General features: G+C 43.4%; 1 long non-coding RNA gene across 1 annotated transcript; it reads left to right on the top strand.

Moving 5' to 3' along the window:
- Window positions 1-8,346: 8,346 nt before the first annotated feature.
- On the top strand, window positions 8,347-11,998 carry LOC147979705 (uncharacterized). The gene is made up of 3 exons (XR_015618958.1): window positions 8,347-9,433; window positions 10,213-10,301; window positions 11,549-11,998. It is a non-coding gene; the product is annotated as an uncharacterized LOC147979705 (long non-coding RNA).
- Window positions 11,999-13,545: the final 1,547 nt, after the last annotated feature.

The following is a 13,545-nucleotide window of genomic DNA, read 5'->3' as shown; positions in this document are numbered from 1 at the left end:
AAGTGAGCTAATGTCAAAAAGCCTCTTCTCACCAGCAAGTTTGAAGTCATAGTTGAGCTCTTTAATAGCCCAATATGCCTTATGTTTTAATTCAAGAGGTAAGTGGCATGCTTTACCATAAACCAGTTTATACGGAGACATACCCATAGGATTTTTATATGCAGTTCTATAGGCCCATAATGCATCATCAAGTTTCTTGGACCAATTCTTTCTAGATCTATTAACATTCTTTTGCAAATTTAATTTGAGCTCTCTGTTACTCAATTCTACTTGACCACTAGACTGTGGGTGATATGGAGATGCAATTCTATGATTAACATCATACTTAGCAAGCATTTTATCAAAGGCACCATGAATAAAATGTGAACCACCATCAGTCATTAAATATCTAGGGACTCCAAACATCAGGGAAATAACTTCTTTAAGCATCTTAATAGAGGTGTTATGACCAGCACTACTAGTTGGAATAGCTTCTACCCACTTAGTAACGTAAACAACAGTGACTAAAATATGTGTATACACTACTGGAATCAGCTTCTTTGTCGTCTGCCATGGCGGACGGCGAAGGCATGGATCACGGACGGCAAACGTTTTTGCCGTCCGCCAGCAGACGGAAAACTGTCCATCTGAACACGTGCCAGCAAAGGCCTTCTTTGCCGTCTGCTTCCTGGAAACGGACGGCAAAGGATTTTCCCGTCCGCCATCCGAGGCCAGCAGACGGCAACGACAACGGACGGTAGTGCGGTGGCGTGAGTGCCGTTAGGGGGTTAACGGCACTCTTTGCCGTCAGCCAGCGGACGACAAAGAGTCAAAGCTCTTTGGCATCCACTGACAGATGACAAAGAGCTCAGCTAGGCAATACTAGGGAGCTGCCACGTGGCCAGTTATGTCGTCTGCCAGTGGACGGCAAAGTGATTTGAATCTTTGACGTCTGCCAGTAGACGGCAAAGTGACCAAATAGGCAGCCAGTGTTTCCCAGGTTTTACAGGTAGCTGCCACGTGTCCTCTTTGCCATCCGCTAGCAGACGACAAAGAGCTTCGCTGTCTGCTAGCAGACGACAAAGAGGCTACATACCCCTGTTTTTATTTGTATCCATTTAATTTCACAGGAATTCACACACAGATATACATACATACATATATATATATATATATTTCACATGCACAGCAGACATATGATGTATCCAACACATAGCTCCATCCATGACAACATACATACATAATAAGAAACAGAGTTCCATCCATACATATTACAGTAACATCACAATGTTCATCCAACACATTGTTCCATGCATGCATCCATATAACAAAGTTCCACATTTTTTATCGATACAAACAAAAAAAAAGAAAAGGGAAACAAGAACTCCATCCATGCAAGCTTCCATATAGTGAATAAAATCTGCAAAATGGGAAACAAGAAAGTTAGAAGAAGAAGACTAGAATTAGAAGAAGAAGAAGAAAATGAAGAAGAAGAAGTAAGCATACTTAGGTAAAATGGAGCTAACCTAGCTAATTGTGCCATTTTTTGAGTGAACTAAGCATATTATGCCATTTTTGATATAACTTAGAGCTAACTTCATTTTGGAGAAGAAGAACTTCTTCTTCTTTTCTTCTTCTTTTTCTTCTTCTTTTTCTTCTTCTTATTTTCTTCCTATTCCTTCTTTTCTTCCTCTTCCTGGATTTTCTTCATCTTATTATGTCATTTGTGGACTAAGTAGGCTAAATTATGTCATAAATGGACTAAATAGGCTAAATAAGAAGAAAAATGTCATTTTGAGCTTACCTAGCTAATTATGCCATTTTGACCTAACTAAGCATATTATGAGATATAACTTAGAGCTTACTTCATTTTGGAGAAGAAGAAGAAAACTATAAGAAGAAGAAGAAAACTTCTTCTTCCTCTTCTTCTTCTTCTTCTTCTTCTTCTTCTTCTACTTCTTCTTCTTCTTCTTCTTCTTCTTCTTCTACTTCTTCTTCTTCTTCTTCTTCTTCTTCTTCTTCTTTTCTTCCTATTCCTTCTTTTCCTCCTCTTCCTTGATTTTCTTCATCTTATTATGTCATTTGTGGACTAAATAGGCTAAATTATGTCATAACTGGACTAAATAGGCTAAATAAGAAGAAAAATTCCATTTTGAGCTTACCTAGCTAATTATGCCATTTCTGACCTAACTAAGCATAACTTAGAGCTAACTTCATTTTGGAGAAGAAGAAGAAGAAGACTAGAAGCTTCTTCTTCTTCTTCTAGTCTTCTTCTAGTTTTCTTCTTCTTCTTCTCCAAAATGAAGTAAGCTCTAAGTTATATCTCATAATATGCTTAGTTAGGTCAAAATGGCATAATTAGCTAGGTAAGCTCAAAAATGGCATTTTTCTTCTTATTTAGCCTATTTAGTCCATTTATGACATCTAGAGTCTCTCATTTTGTCACTTTCATATACTAGTGGGAAAATTTTCATTATAGAACTTGGCTTGTATATTCCAATGATGGGCTTCCTAAAATGCCCTAGGTTTTCATGAGCAAGCGAGTTGGATGCACACTCACTTATTTCTTTGATGAGCTTTCATATATTTATAGCTCTAGTGCATCTGTTGCATGGCAATCCCTATTCCTTCCATTGACATCAATCGGTGGGCATCTCCATAGCCCATTGATTAGCCGTGTCAATGTGAGACTTTCCCCCTTTTGTCTTCTCACACAACCTCAATCATCATATTCTATTCCACCCATAGTGCTATGTCCATGGCTCGCGCTCATATATTGCGTAAAATTTGAAAGAGTTTGAAAAGTCTAAGTATGAAACAATTGCTTGGCTTGTCATCGGGGTTGTGCATGATGAGAGCATTTTGTGTGACGAAAATGAAGCATGGCCAAACTATATAACTTTGTAGGGATAAGTTTTCTTTGGCTATGGTATTTTGATAAGACATAATTGCTTGATTAGCATACTTGGAGTATTACTATTTTTATGTCAACAATAAACTTTTATCTTGAATCTTTCGGATCTGAACATTCATGCCACAATAGAGAAAAATACATTGAGAAATATGTTAGGAAGCATTCCACATCAAAAATTCTGTTTTTAGCATTTACCTACTCGAGGACGAGCAGGAATTAAGCTTGGGGATGCTGATACGTATCCAACGTATCTATAAATTTTGATTGTTCCATGCTATTATATTATCTGTTTTGGATGTTAATGGGCTTTATTTTACACTTTTATATTATTTTTGGGACTAACCTATTAACCGGAGGCCCAACCCAAATTGTTGTTTTTTTGCCTATTTCAGTGTTTCGCAGAAAAAGAATATCAAACGGAGTCCAAACGGAATGAAACCTTCGGGAGCGTGATTTTTGGGACAAACATGATCCAGAGGACTTGGAGTGGACGTCAAGCAACCAACGAGGTGGCCACGAAGCAGGGTGCGCGCCCTCCACCCTTGTGGGCCCCTCGTGGCTCCACCGACCTACTTCTTCCTCCTATATATACCTACGTACCCTGAAAACATCAAAGAGCACCACGAAACCCTATTTCCACCGCCTTAACCTTCTGTACCAAAGAGATCCCATCTTGAGTGCTTTTCCAGAGCTCCGCCGGAGTGGGCATTGATCACAGAGGGCCTCTACATCAACTCCATGGCCCCTCTGATGATGTGTGAGTAGTTTACCTCAGACCTTCGGGTCCATAGTTATTAGCTAGATGGCTTCTTCTCTCTCTTTGGATCTCAATACAAAGTTCTCCTCGATTCTCTTGGAGATCTATTCGATGTAATATTCTTTTGCAGTGTGTTTGTCGAGATCAGATGAATTTTGGGTTTATGATCAAGATTATCTATGAACAATATTTGAATCTTCTCTGAATTCTTTTATGTATGATTGGTTATCTTTGCAAGTCTCTTCGAATTATCAGTTTGGTTTGGCCTACTAGATTGATCTTTCTTGCAATGGGAGAAGTGCTTAGCTTTGGGTTCAATCTTGCGGTGCTCGATCCCAGTGACAAAGGGAAACGACACGTATTGTATTGTTGCCATCGAGGATAAAAAGATGGGGTTTATATCATATTGCATGAGTTTATCCCTCTACATCATGTCATCTTGCTTAAAGCGTTACTCTGTTCTTATGAACTTAATACTCTAGATGCATGCTGTATAGCGGTTGATGTGTGGAGTAATAGTAGTAGATGCAGGCAGGAGTCGGTCTACTTGTCACGGACGTGATGCCTATATACATGATCATACCTAGATATTCTCATAATTATTCGCTTTTCAATCAATTGCTCGACAGTAATTTGTTCACCCACCGTAATACTTATGCTATCTTGAGAGAAGCCACTAGTGAAACCTATGGCCCCGGGTCTATTTTCCATCATACAAGTTTCCAATCTATTTTATTTTGCAATCTTTACTTTCAATATATATCATAAAAATACCAAAAATATTTATCTTATTATTATCATCTCTATCAGATCTCACTCTTGCAAGTGGCCGTGAAGGGATTGACAACCCCTTTATCGCGTTGGTTGCGAGGTTCTTATTTGTTTGTGTAGGTACGAGGTGACTCGCGCGTGGTCTCCTACTGGATTGATACCTTGGTTCTCAAAAACTGAGGGAAATACTTACGCTGCTTTGCTGCATCACTCTTTCCTCTTCAAGGGAAAACCAACGCAAAGCAAGCCATTAAGCTACACCTCATCCCCTTTTAATAGTATTGGCTTTCCTATGGACTCAATGTGATTTTGGATCACTAAAATGAAAATGTAGAGTCTTGAGCTTTTTGCCAATATGTGTCCTTAGCATTTTGAGGGGTCCACATTCCTAGTCCATGCCATACCAATCATTGAACTTTCTGAAATGATCATCTTGAAAGAGCATTAGTTCAATGAGCTATATGTTGTTAGGAATTACCAAAACCACCCAGGGATAGTTGCACTTTTAATCTCCCCCTTTTTGGTAATTGATGACAACATATAGATCAAAGCTTTGACAAATGATAATAAGATTGAAATACATCGTCGCTTTGAGAAGTATGTGATAAGCAAGAGCTCCCCCTAAATTTGTGCATTATTTAAAATTTGCTTTTGAATGCAAATGCACAATCGATTAGGATCATGGGTTACTCTTCCATGTCACATACATCTTGGTGGAGCGCTCAAAATGATAGAATATGAAATATGCACTCATCACCAAGGCAAAGTGAATGATCATATATGAGAGATAAATAATTGCATCATTCAGGCATAAGCATTAAGGTATGATATGATCGAACACATGATCACACAAGTATCTCACACACATAAATAGAGAGTATAATTCAAGCAAGCACACAAATAAGTATCAACCAAATAGCAAAGAAGGTAAAAAGAAGCAAAGCTCTCTCTCTCTCTCGAAGCCTATGATCTATACACTTTCTCCCCCTTTGGCAACAAGTTACCAAAAAGCTTGAAAATGCATAGTGCTATGCGTCTCTCTAGGCTTGATCTTCGGGAGGTGGCATTGAGAGGACTCCAAGGGCGAATGCATCTGTTGAAGTGGTTGGAGCTAGTGGAGTGGCAGCTGGAGGTGGCACTGATGTTATGGCTGCAGGTGCTGATGTAGTTGCTCTTGTGTCAGCTATTGGCACTGCAACAGATCTCTGCCCTCTTGGCACTCTCTGAAAGGCATCTGTGGTAGCCTGCCCTTTCCTCTCCTCAGCTTCTTCTTGGAGCTGCTCAACTGTTGTTTGCATCTCTATCACCTTCAAGTCAAGATCATAAATTTAAGTTTCAATGATCCTCTCTAGGCTTTCTTGGTTCTGAGTCAGGGTGGCCAAGCCCTTCTCAATCCTCAAGGTGGCTCGAATTAGATATCCAAGTTGATCTTGCTTAGATTTGAGAAACACTTGAGATGCTTCTTCAGCACTAGGCATCTTTGCAGCTTTCTCAGCCTTAGCTTTCTCTCTCTCTTTTCTTGGGCCTCAACAGATGTTGGATCATCAACATTCATGACAACTGTATTGTCCTCAAATTCAGGCCTCAAGGGAAGATGTTCCTTGTCCAATTGATATGTGCATGTGCCCATCTTGGAGTTGATGAGCATTTGGATGTGTGGAGCATACCCACATGGCCTTTTCTGATCTACAGCTGCCCTCTTGATTGTCTCGACAATCAAACTCATCACTTTGAACTTTTGGGGCACATCAAACAACCGCAGCAAGTTTATGGAATGGCCTCTGATCATTCTATGATCTCCTGACTTGTTCTGGCTATCACTCTGATCTGACATTCTGGCAAAGCAAACTGACAGCTGACCCTGTGAATAGTTATAGATGAGATAGAGTGGATGAGCATCACAAAGTGCAGAGATTTTGCAAAATAAATGAGTCAAAAACTTAGTTTTAGTTTTCCACAGAAAGCATTTCGGAGCTACCGATTTGTAAACTCGGTGACATCGAAGCAACTTTTGGAGTCTAAACTAGTGAAATCGGTCAGACCGAGACACAGTTCGGTGGCTCCAAGATTGCTAGGGTTTCATTGAGAGTTGAACTCGGTCACACCGATTTGAAAGTTTTGGTCAGACCGAAAAGTGCAAGTGGAATGGCCTAAGACAAATCGTTCGGACCGATTTCCACAACTCGGTCGGTCCGAGATGAGTTCGGCGGAAACCTAACCCTAAATTTTTGAATCACATCTAGTCTAAAGGTTGTTTTTGCTGGACAGGATGATCTCATACGTGGGCAGAAACATGGCATTTGCTTTGTGCTAAGAATCAGAGTTAAGAACAGCACAAAGATTTGAACGCATACCCTAGTTCGGTGATGAGCTCCCTACGGCAACAACGGCAGAGCATATTTCCATTGATGGCGACGGACACCGGTGGCGGGAGGTCGCTGGCGACGAGAGGATGATCCAGAGACCTGAGACGACAGAGCAGGACACGCGCGGGTGAAAGGTTTCAGAGAAATTTTCAAATTTTGACCCGTCGGTATATATATCCTGACCCTGTCGGTGTGACCGAGTGGAACAACTCGGTGGCACCGAGATGCAGAATCGCAAGCGGTTACTGCAACTCGGTGTGAGCGAAAAGTTCTAATTGGTTGCACCGAGATTGAAAACCTAGATCAACTTAGTGAACTCGGTATGACTGAAAAGGATGAATCGGTCAGACCGAAATGCATCGAGAGGTTTTGGAAGTTTTAAGTCTATGACGAATCGGTGACTCCGAGTGCTCCTCACATAGAGGGTTTGAATATGACTTGATCAAACTTTGTGATGTAGCATGAATAGAGTTTGAGACGAGAAAAGCATAGATAGCTAGAGGAAGTTCTTAGGCATTCTTGTCCATCCATTTGGCAAAAGGAAACAAGAGCCAAACAAATAAAGCATCAAATGGATGTCCTCGAATGAGAAAAATATGCAATCAACATGCTAACACAATAAAATGGAGAATGAAATATGTGGCAAAGCATGCACAAACACTCTAGCATCTATCAAGCAATTGGCGATGACTAGGTCATCTATATATGAGTATATTGACTTAGGAGTCAAATGAGAACATTTGATCATAGGCCATACTCATCGTTTAAGCAGAAGCGGGGTTACCACTTTTACATAAAGCATTGTTGTGTTCACACCATTAGAGTTGATTTAGCTCAATTCTTAGAGTAAAGCTTCCCCTAGATGTGATATCCCCCTAAGAGGGATGAACTAACCTTGGGTTTAGTCGATGATGACTTCATGTAGATGTTAAAGATGTGGATTGTGACGCCCCGAGACCGGCGCTCCAGATGCCTTCCATGGATTCCGAGATTCGCCGTGTGGTTTATTTGCTTGTTGCATTTCATATTTGCATCATGTCATCTTGCAACCCTTTTTTAAAAAAAACTCAGCTAAAATAAATTGCATGGATCTCTGATCCATTTAAATTGAGGGAAATGCACATGGTGATTTCTCTTTAAAACATACTCAAGTCTCCTACTATTATTAAGGAGCTATATTAAAATATTCCATTTTTGGAACTAATGACAACCTGCTTGCAATTAAAGTTCCTTCCTTTTCCAAATATTTCAAATCCTTGATCTTTCTTTGATACCCCAATCCAAGTTGTGGAACTTTGAATTATTTCAGAGTGGCCATTTGTTATTTTTTTCCAGCTCTTTCGGTAATTATTTGGACCTCCAAGATTTCCCCCCCTCTTTTCTTTCCTGTTTTGAGACAATAGAAAAATCCACAGGCACTGCAGGCCGACCCATCTCTCCTGGCTCCCAATTCTTCCAACCAGGCCGGCCCATTTGCACCGAGGCCCAGTCGCGACCTCACCGATACCTAAACCTAGCCCTGACCCCCTCCACTCGCTCTCTCCCTCGATGCCCCCTTCAGCGCCGCCAGGAGCCCGATCCTCGTCTCCCTCCGCTCGATTCCCCCTCCTCCTTTTCGTGTTTGTCTCCAGGACCCCGACACACCTCTCCTTCCCTTCCTGCCTCGTCCCCGAGCCCTGCGCGCCCGACGCCGCCCCGTCTCCTAGCGCCAGCCCCGCCGCCAAGCTCAGCCCCACACCCGAGCGCCTCCTGCCGCGAGCTCGCCTGACCCGCACGGCCATGGCACCGCCGGTGACCGAGGCCGCTGGAGCACGCTTACCGACCTCCTCTACTCCATCTCCTTAGCGCCAAGCGCCGCCCCTTCGTCGCGCCCTCCTCCTCTCCTGTTGTTCTCTAGCCCCGTCTCCACACGCGCGCGTCCACCACCACCATCTTGCTCCATGGCCCGTAGCTACCGCCCTGGACCTGAGCTCAGAGCTCCGCTGCTGCCTTGGTTCTGCTCTGCCCAACTCCTCCTTGACAGCCGCCTGCCACGCCATCACCTCCGCCCCTTCCCGACCTCACCGTGGCCCACGGGTAGTTCGACGCCCGCGCCCATCCTCTGTTGCATCTTTGTTGGCCTCCTCCCCATGCTATGGAGCTCCTGCCTGAGTTGTCCCTCCGGTTAACTCTACTGCCGCCGTCGCTGCTTTGACCTCCCCTAGTTCAGCTCGTTTCCAACGAACAGCAGCCCGATGGTTTCTCCGTTCCAAGTGCCTTCTGCACGCCAAGGACCGGTGCACCCCTGGATTCGCCAAGTACGCCGAGACCACCATGATGCCAAGTACCACGATGTCAATGCCTCTCAAGTTCGACTACACGGAAACGCCAAGTATCCCTACGCGCGAAGACGCCAAGACCGTTTCGGGATTCACCAAGTACCTCTACCTATGACTCGAACATCTACGAACATCTGCGAGAACCTCTACCGACGACCCTGGAGCATGCGAGAACCTCTACCAACGACCTCGAAGCATGTACGACGACCGTTGTCGAAGACCCGCTTCCCGAACATGAACGACTACTTCCACTACGACTGTCCCGGGAACGTCTACTTCCTATACACTGCTCCGAACTTGACCCGTTCTGAAAATGCACGCTTCAAAGGTATAACATCGAGACGACCGCCCATGAACGAATGCATGTGTTGTATGAGTTGCTCGCGTTTGCACCGTGCCCGACTTGTTCGTCGCACGTTGTCACTCGTTTCCTTGCCACCGTCATGTGGGACACCCGGTAACCGGGATCACCCTTCCATCTCTTTTTTTTGAAATGATCACCCCTCCATCTCTAGCATGTTCCGCACACTTGTTCTTTTGCACCAACATTTCCACAAATTGCCGGATCATCAGAATGTTGCCGTTGGACCATTCCCGTTATCGTCGCCGTGGCACCCTTTCATTCTGTCATGGCGACAAATGTTCATATCTTGATCATGTCAACATTTTCTTAAAAATTGCATAAAACCTGTACATGTCATCCGCATCATGATAACAATATTTAAATGTTCAGAATTTTTGTTTCCATTAAATTGCTAAATGACATGTGGGGATTTACCGAAATTGTTGTTTGTTATTTCCGGCCTCTTTTAAATTGCCTAAGATGTGTAGTCTACTTATGCTTCACCTCTTGCCATGTTTAACAACATTTAATATTGTTGGGTACATAAACGAGAGTTAACTAAATAGTTGTTGTGGTGTTTCGTCAATATGCAACTTGTTGCATATTGAGCTCCACTTAACTTGTAGTATTGTTTGTTGCACTTTGCCATGCCATGCCTCTTTAAACTGGACATGCATCATACTTGATTGTGCATCATGCCATGCTTATGTGATGGTTGTTTACTATGTTGTTTGCTTCTTTCCGGTTGTGCTTCTTCTTGATAGTTCCGGTCACGTTGCGATTGTGAGGATCCGTTCGACGACGTTGGCTCGTCTTCTTCATGGACTCGTTCTTCTTCCTAGCGGGATTTCAGGCAAGATGACCGTTACTTTGGATCTCACTATTATCTTTGCTATGCTAGTTTGTCTCGATGCTATCGCTATGTCACGCTACCTACCACTTGTTTATCAAGCCTCCCAAATTGCCATGATAGCCTCTAACCTTTTCACCCTTCCTAGCAAACCGTTGTTTGGCTATGTTACCGCTCTGCTCAGCCCCTCTTTTAGCGTTGCTAGTTGCAGGTGCAGTTGCAGGTTATTCCATGTTGGGACATGGATATCATGGGATATCACAATATATCTTATTTAATTAATGCACATATATACTTGGTAAAGGGTGGAAGGCTCGGCCTTATGTCTGGTGTTTTGTTCCACTCTTGCTGCCCTAGTTTCCATCATACCGGTGTTATGTTCCTTGATTTTGCGTCCCTAACACGGTGAGGGTTTATGGTCCCCTCTTGACAGTTCGCTTTGAATAAAACTCTTCCAGCAAGGCCCAACATTGGTTTTAACATTTGTTATAATAATACACAAACCTAATAATTAATTGGCATAGGGCGTCGCGAACCAGAGGATTCTTTTCTACATACAGGGGGCCAGTGCTGATGGTGTTGGTCCCAAACTAGAGCCCCTTGCAGCACCACCACGGGGAAACTCGAGGAGTGGTTTTAGTTGTACGGACTGCTCATCCGAACGTGGCTTGAGATGAGATACGCGCGGCTACTATCAGGGTGTCGGCATGCCGGGAGGTCTTGCTGGATTAGTTTTACCATTGTCGAAATGTCTTGTGCACCGGGATTCCGAGTCTGATCGGAGGGTCACGAGATGGAGGATTGTCTCCGTGAATCATGAGCTCGTCATGGGCTAAGTTGGGACACCCCTGCAGGGTTTAAACTTTAGAGAGCCGTGCCCACGGTTATGTGACAGATGGGAATTTGTTAATATCCGGTTGTAGAGGACTTGAAGTAAACTCATTAAAAATACACCAACCGCGTGCGTAACCGTGACAGTCTCTTTTCGACGACGTTCGGGAAGAGAACATGGTGGGGTTATGTTTCACTCGTAAGTAGTTCAAGATCACTTCTTGATCATTACTAGTTTGCTACCATTGCATAACTTCTCATCTTACTCTTGTACTCGTAAGTTAGCCACCATACAATGCTTAGTCGCTTGCTGCAACCCCACCACTTATGCTTTCCATACCCATTAAGCTTTGCTAGTCTGATACCCATGGTAATGGGATTGTTGAGTCCTCATGGCTCACAGATTACTACAACAACAGTTGCAGGTACAGGTAATGCGATGGTGTGACGCGAGTGCGATGCTTGCTTGTTTGGAGTTCTCCTTCTTCGATCAAGGGATTAGGTTCCAGGTCGGGGAGCCTGGGATTAGCAGGGTGGATGTCGTTCTTTTTTTTGGTTTCATCCGTAGTCGGATCCTGCTCTTTTGTATGATGATTGCTATGTATTGATGAATTGTTGTATGAATGATGTAACTTGTGGCGAGTGTAAGCCTTTATCTTGTATTCTCATCTATTCAGTACATGGTATGTTGTAATGATATCCACCTTACTATGCGCTCGAAATGCGGTTGTGCCCCAATCATGAGTTCATCATGTGATTGGAATAGAATCGCATCTTGGGCGCTACATGGATGCTCAATGTTGATGTAGATCATTCAGAGCAGTCAATTGGAGTGAGTTGCACTTTCAATACCTACACGGGTTAGTCTCACAAGGAACAAACAAGGATATCCATAGACATAGAGTGAAGTTCACACAAGATGATGCCCATGAAAGCATTAGGTTACCTTGTCCCTTGTGTTACCAACAAGAGGGTTTGTGACTCCTTGAACTAGTGCAAGATGTGAAAGTTGTTTGCACTTGTTCTCTCCAAAATGATATGAGTGAAGTATGTTGGCGGAGTCACCCTCAAGAACTCTCTAGTTCTTCTTCTTTGGGATCCACATCAACTTGATGGGAATCCTTGGAGTTGTAGTCATACTTGATGAAGTAGAACTTGATGTGGTCTTGGGAACCCACTTGACCAAGGCCTTGAGAGCTTCTTCAAATGCATCAATTTCCTCTTGAAGCTTGTCCTTGCCTTCTTGCTTGTGGTCTCGTGGTGAAAGATCATCTTGAGCTTGTGTCCCCTTGAAAGAAGTAGGATCATACTTCTCTTGTTGAGGAACAAACTTCATCTTGGGGTATTGATCTTCTTCCCACTCAACTCCATTGGCATTGAACTTTCGTTCAAAACCAACACCTTGATTCTTCCGGTGCCTTCCTTGCTTGCGTACAATCTCCTCAAATTGCTTACTTCCGGCGAGGCTCTTGTAAACACCTTTCTCTATAATTCCCTTCAATAAGCTATTTTCTTGCTCAAGTGTAACTTGGCTAAGAGAATCATTAGTGGAATCAAGAGAACTACTAGAAGCAACATGATACGTCTCCAACGTATCTACTTTTTCTCACGCTTTTCCTCTTGTTTTGGACTCTAATTTGCATGATTTGAATGAAACTAACCCTGGTCTGACGTTGTTTTTAGTAGAACTACCATGGTGTTGTTTTGTGCAGAAATAAAAGTTCTCAGAATGGAACGAAACTTTTTGAGGATTTTTTATACCAATAATAATAATTTCTGCAGCCAAGACCCATCGGAGAGGGGCCCCTAGGTGGGCACAACCCACCAGGGCGCGCCCCCTCTCCTGGCACGCCCAGGTGGGTTGTACCCACCTGGTGGCCCTGATGATACTATAAATTCACATATTTCCAAAAAAACCAGGGAGAAAGAATTATCACGATCCAAGAGATGGAGCCACCGCCAAGCCCTGTTCTTCCTCGGGAGGGTAGATCTGGAGTGCGTTTGGGGCTCTGGAGAGGGGGGTCTTCGTTCTTCGTCATCACCAACCCTTCTCCATCGCCAATTCCATGATGCTCCCCACCGAGAGTGAGTAATTCCTTTGTAGGCTCGCTGGTTGGTGAGGAGTTGGATGAGATTCATCATGTAATCGAGTTAGTTTTGTTAGGGCCTGATCCCTAGTATCCACTATGTTCTTAGATTGATATTGCTATGACTTTGCCATGCTTAATGCTTGTCACTTTGGGCCCGGGTGCCATGATTTCAGATCTGAACCGTTTATGAATTCATCATTATATCCATGTTCTAGATCCGATCCTGCAAGTTATAGTCACCTACTACGGTTATGATCTGGCAACCCCGGAGTGACAACAACCGGGCCCACTCCCGATGATGACCGTAGTTTGAGGAGTTCATGTAT

This window comes from Triticum urartu, chromosome 3A (assembly GCF_056163025.1).
Source record: "Triticum urartu cultivar PI428250 chromosome 3A, HENAU_Tu73, whole genome shotgun sequence".
NCBI classification, from domain to species: domain Eukaryota; kingdom Viridiplantae; phylum Streptophyta; class Magnoliopsida; order Poales; family Poaceae; genus Triticum; species Triticum urartu.
The sequence above is the reverse complement of the archived record's forward strand: the minus strand, read 5'-3'. Positions and strand labels throughout refer to the sequence as shown.